Below are 6,005 nucleotides of genomic sequence, written 5' to 3' on the forward strand. Positions count from 1 at the left end.
GAGCAGGACGGGAGGAACAGCAAAGGCTGTAAGGCTTTGCTTTTCGCAGGTGGTCTGGAACAGGGCAAGGCTGAACGGTGATGTAGGATGTGGGATTTTGGGGTCATACTCCTCATCTACAGACAGTTGCTGTTTGCTGGATTCTCTTTATTCCTTCCCTAACCTATGTGCTCCCCTTTGTTCGGGTTCCTGTTTTTCTGATTAGTTATATTTGGATTTATGCTTCTGTTGTCACCACTCATTAAGTCTGCAAGAAACCACTTCAGCTTCTGTCTCTGCATTTGGGTCCTCTACAAACCTCCATCCAACCTGACAGAAGAAACAAGAAGACAAAGATGTATCTTCAATAAACATCTATCAAAATCTTTTTTTTATTTTTGAAAGATGTTGATTAAACTTTTGAATTCAGTTAGTATAAATCACTTCAGTTTTCAAGAAATAATGGGGGGATTTAATAGCAAATTCTGAACCAAAAATAGTTGAAACTATAAATCTACTTTTAGTTTAAACCTTGCTATTTCTGACCAAATTTAAGAGTAAAAAAATTGCAATAAAGTTCATGTTAATTCCTTTAATTCAAGTAGTGAAAATTTTTTACAATTATTTCCAAGTTTAAGAAAACAATTATTTCCAAGTTTAAGAAAACAAAAATAATACAATATATGCTATAATAAATACAACAGTTTCACATAATATATCAGCCATTGCAATGTGAACAGGAAGATCCTGACTGGGGAGCTATCTGACTGTTCTTGTTACAAATGGCCGCTTGAAATCTCTAAATGGGACAATCAATATGCAGCTGAATGAGAATCAATCCCTGGAATGAGGCCACACTTTTTGAGGATTAGTGCTTGGATGAATTTGTTGGATGTAATCCTGATTTGCAGCCAAAGAAAATGTTTAAATAAGTGCTAATAGAAAAAGTTTCAAACATTTTGTTAATTCTAATTTACCTTTCCGTACAACTCTCATATTCATTACAAAGAGCCATAAAAACCACATGCCAGTACTGATAATTACAGATTACAGAAATTAGTTCATATGTTTGGTCTGTACAGTATTGAAAAGATGTTTTGTCTTTTCAACTACAGTCAGAAAACCCTGTCTCTTTGCAAATAAAATAATTTCTACAGAAGACCCTGCACACTGAAAGAACACAAGGGTGCATTCTCTGCCAGGGCTTGGAATATAGGACCCAGAATTCAGGCAGACAGAAGAGAAGTGATTTCTAAAAAGGCGTTTATTAACTGCTCTGGGATCTGCGGCTCGTCAGCTTGGACAAGATGACTGGAATCTTTGCAGAGGTAGAAATTTAGGCAAGTGACCACGAAACTCTGACACGGAATGACAGTGAGCATGTGAGTCACTAACTTGGTTTTTAAGTCCGGCCCGAGCCCAGAGAAAGGAGTAGAATCCAGCCAGATGATTTCTCCACAATATGCAGTGGGAGCCACCAAGAGAGTTCCAGGAGTGAAGCAGAACAGATTGATGAGCAAAGGCCAACAGACGGGTTAGAAATGTAGTAGGATTTTCAGAAGGAAAATCCAAAGTTGGGTTCGATGCGGAAGCAGGTGTCCAGGCCAGAGGATCAGAGATTTAAAGAGGTATTGAAGAGAAATCCACGTCGGGGTCATCAGGTAGCAGGTAGAATCCAAATAGCAGTCTGAAGAAAGGTCAGGCAAAACAGACAAGAAAAGGGACAAGCAAACTCAGAAGTCTAACAGCTGAAAATAGTCAGGATCAGGTAATTAGAAAGACACTGGGTAAGCTACAGAACTCTTATAGACGACTCAAATAATCTCGCACTGAAGGCTGGTAACAAGCAGTTTAAATAGGAACTAGAAAAGGTGGATCTGATGAGTGAAAATGAAAACTGGGCCGAGCTAGGCAGGTGGAAGAAATGAACCAATAATCCAGTCATCAGGGCCAAGATCGTGACTTTCTCGTTCTTAAAAGAATGGTTAACTTTAGGGAGACATTTTGGGACTTAATCATCAAAGGTATGGGTTTATTATGAGCTCATAACCAAGGCTGTACTCCAAAAAAAACACAATGGGCTTAATTCAACAACATTTTCGTATTTTTGTGATTATTTCTCTTATTTTTTCTCCTAACGTGGCCTTTTCTGGAATCGCCACATCAGAGTCAACAAACGTCCTTAACTCCAGTAAATGATCCTCGTAAACCTGTTGCAGTCCACCCGTGCGAAAGCGACCGTATGTTCCTGATAAATGTATATCTGCATAATTACTGCACCCATAATGCCACATAGGGTTATGAATAAGTAGGAGGGTTACGACTTCCCACGTTGTCAGTAGGTCTTCGGTATTCATAAAAAAATGGATCGAGGTTCTGCTGACTGAGAGCTGAGTAGCAGAATTAAATGATCGGTATAAAGCCAAGCAGTGGGAAATATATGACAAGAGTTGGAAATGCTAAGGTTGCACTTTTCCAGAAGTAAACATATAAAAACAGCAGCAGTTCGGTAGCCCTTGCAGCTCAATGACAGCAATAAAATAAAAAGAAAGGACTTCCATCAGTGAACTATCCAGGAACAACTTCCTGTGCTTAATCAATTGTGATTAAATAGCATCTGCACGTGATGAATCCAGGTATGGAATGACACACACAAAAAAAAATCCTACTCCGACCTTGCATATTGAAGCTTTAAGACCATGAAATTGTATGGCGAGAGGTCAGAACATGAAAAAAGTCTCTTGGAGAGCCCACAGGAATGCTATTTTGGGTGAAACATAATTTTTTCCATTTTTTATTCATGTTGAACTTCTAGGCTACCAGCGTTAAACTTAATCAGTAATAAGGACTGAGATTTAAAGTAACCGAATCTTGAGTGGACCAACCTCAATAAAGTTTTTTTTGTTTATATATATATATATATATATATATATATATATATATATATATATATATAAGCAAAGTTGAATTTTATTTATTTCATCCTGTGTGCTAACAAAACTCTGTTGCTAAGGCACACTATTATTTAAAAGCACAATTTTAGCATTTAAACTGCATACAAATCCTTACACATTTAACCAGACCTTACTAAATCTTTCAGTTGTTCTACTTTTAAATATATAAATATATATATAAATATCTCAAGTGGCATCTTAATGTTAAAAGAGTCATTGGTTGGACATGAACATTTGCTGGATATAGATGTCAAGCTTTAATCTGTTTCAAATACATGACATACAGGAGATAGGCTGAGGACAGAGGGAAAATAAAATCTTGTGCTAAATATGGTGACAGATCAATCGAGATGGCAGAAACAGTGCCTTGCAACAGTATTTTCTCATTACAATCACTCATTTATATTCAATGCACGGAAATTTTATTTGACTGACCAACAAGGTAGGACATAAATGTGAAGTAGAAGGAAAGATATATAGTACTGTACACGATATTCAAAAAAAGCATACAGTACTGTAGGAACATCCGTATGTCACCCACTTAACAAAAATACAGGAATTCTACACAAACACACACTCACACATACACACGAAGACACGCATGCACACAAACTAACAAATAATCTATATGGTTAAAGGTCATACAAACACTGGTTACTATTTCATCAGTGTGGTCCATCTAGATTGATGTTGGATGCAGTGTTGATCCATTAACATATATCAAGATACAGTCTTGAGATATCCTTTTTTTTTTAAAGCAAATCTTTCTTCATACATGAAGGTTTCTAGCTCCTCTATATGGCTTAAATGACATGACAGGATGTGAAAAAAGAACATATTAGAATTAAATAACACAATATGCGTTTGGTGTCCTATTTCTACATGTTACCTTCAAAAAATACAGATGTGTTTTTCTATGATGTTCATTAACCAACACATTGTATTCTGTTGAGAAACAGAGGTCATTCAGAGAATTGTCTTACATTATTGTTACAAATGAATTTTAAGAGAGTGTTGTGGCTTCCCTCTGGGCCACTGTATATAAAGGCCTTAAAGTCTTTTAGAGATCATAAAGAAAGAAGAGGCTTGGCAATAATGAAGGAACAAAGCAGGCTGGGCATAAAGAATGCTATGCAAAGTATGCATCCAAGGCATTGAATAAAATCGATAACACAAAAATAGAAATACTGTTTTTACAACTCCAAGCCATGGAAATCTAACTAAACTTAAAAGTGAGCATTAAATAGAGAAGGAATCCAGAGGCTAATGGTAAATGTGCTCTAAAAATAGCTATATAAATAGAAATTAGTTAATTTCTTGCTATCATTATTACACATATAAATTTTGAACTCCATTAATCTGACATTGATTAAATACTGACAAGAAGAAAATTGTTGCTGAAAGAAACGCATAATATGAATGTGAATATTTTTCTAACATGGTGGCATCAGATTTTGTTGCAGAATTGCAGAATAATAAAGTCTTATTCATGAGTGGATTTTATGCACATGCACAAAAATATGTCTGTGACTCATATAGATGATTTTGTAGAAAACCATTTCAAATCAGCTTGTTTCGGGGATAACTTTAATTTAAAAAATGGGGTAGAATAACTACAATTGTGCCTCAGTTATAGTCAGTATGTTTTATTTTTTTAACTGGAGCTGCATAAAAATGTCACAGCACGAGTGAACAAGTATGTTTACTCAGACTAATATCCCCCAACAGGCCATTCTACCAACCTCTAAGCACCTAAAAGTGTGCTGGGGGATAGAGTAATTGCTAATGTCTAGACACATAGTACTTCTCTTTTGCAAGGCCAAATTAAGAAAAAGTAAACAGACTGCATGTTCCTTTGCAGCTCTAAGAGGATAGAGATTACATTTCACTACACAGTTTATGTCTCAGGAAAACACAGTGGGGCTTTCTAAGTGTTTACATAAAAGGAGAATGTGGTGGACTTGATATGGAGTTGACTTGGTCTGTATTTATAATGTGAAAACATTAGAAGTTCTCCATCAACTTAGACTTAAATCACACATTATAATACTGTGTTATTAAAACAGCAATGTTAAATTCAGTTTGTTTATATAATGCCAAGTCACAACACATATTATCTCAAGGCATCTTATAGAAGTTTTCTATATAAGAAAAACCCTGCTGGTTGCATTGATTCATTAACTTTGCAGGATTCTACCAAGGATGAAAAGTTTAAGAAGATAGAAGTAGATAGAAAAGGAAAATTGAAACACAAATCCATAAGTACTTTCTACTTTAGAACAGATAAACTAGCTCCTTATGTGTCTCTTTCTAGGAAAGAAACAGTTCAGCAGATGAACTCTGAGCCAGTTTTCAAGTAAAAAAAGGATGAAAGAGTGCACAGTAGAAGAGGCCCTACAGACTACAGGGCAGCACGTAGTTGAAACAGTGAGCCAGTGGGGGATGGAGCAACCGAACCCGACCTAATGACGTTATGCTTCCCCCCAACTGTCTTAAGACATGTCCGGGAAAAAGAGGACGTCTGGTCACCCTACCATATCAACAATTTTAATGTTTCAGTGAGTGAGTGATTGTTGCTATGATGTGTCTTTGCTCAGCAGCTTCACTCGTTGTAAACCAACCAATCAGCGCACAGCTCATCTAAGTATCCATGAGCTTACCATAAAAAGGAAACTTGTCATTTCATTCTAGTGCTTTTAACCAGGCTCATAGAACAGCAAATATGCCCTTTTTAGCCCATTCTATGTTACAGACCCTATTCATAGACCTTAAGGACCAGCACCAAATACCCTTTTTGATCATTCTATGACCCCTTTAAGGAAGTTATTGACAGCAGCAACCCAGCTGATCCCTCCCTTCAGGATAGTGTCACAGCTAAACAGAAAGCCAGGCCAGATGAAGCTACTGAGATAAGAAAAAGAAGAGAGAACACTAAGTTAGAAGTTGAACTGACAAACAATGCAGATAGGAAAATAGACGCAGAAGCCGTATTTCCACTAAACAGAAATTTGAATTTTAAGTAAACCTTTAAAAGTTTGAAAAAAAAAAAAAAGAAAAGAAAAATTGGCAGTT

This window comes from Cyprinodon variegatus, unplaced genomic scaffold, assembly GCF_000732505.1.
Source record: "Cyprinodon variegatus isolate N-32 unplaced genomic scaffold, C_variegatus-1.0 Scaffold390, whole genome shotgun sequence".
Lineage (NCBI taxonomy): Eukaryota > Metazoa > Chordata > Actinopteri > Cyprinodontiformes > Cyprinodontidae > Cyprinodon > Cyprinodon variegatus.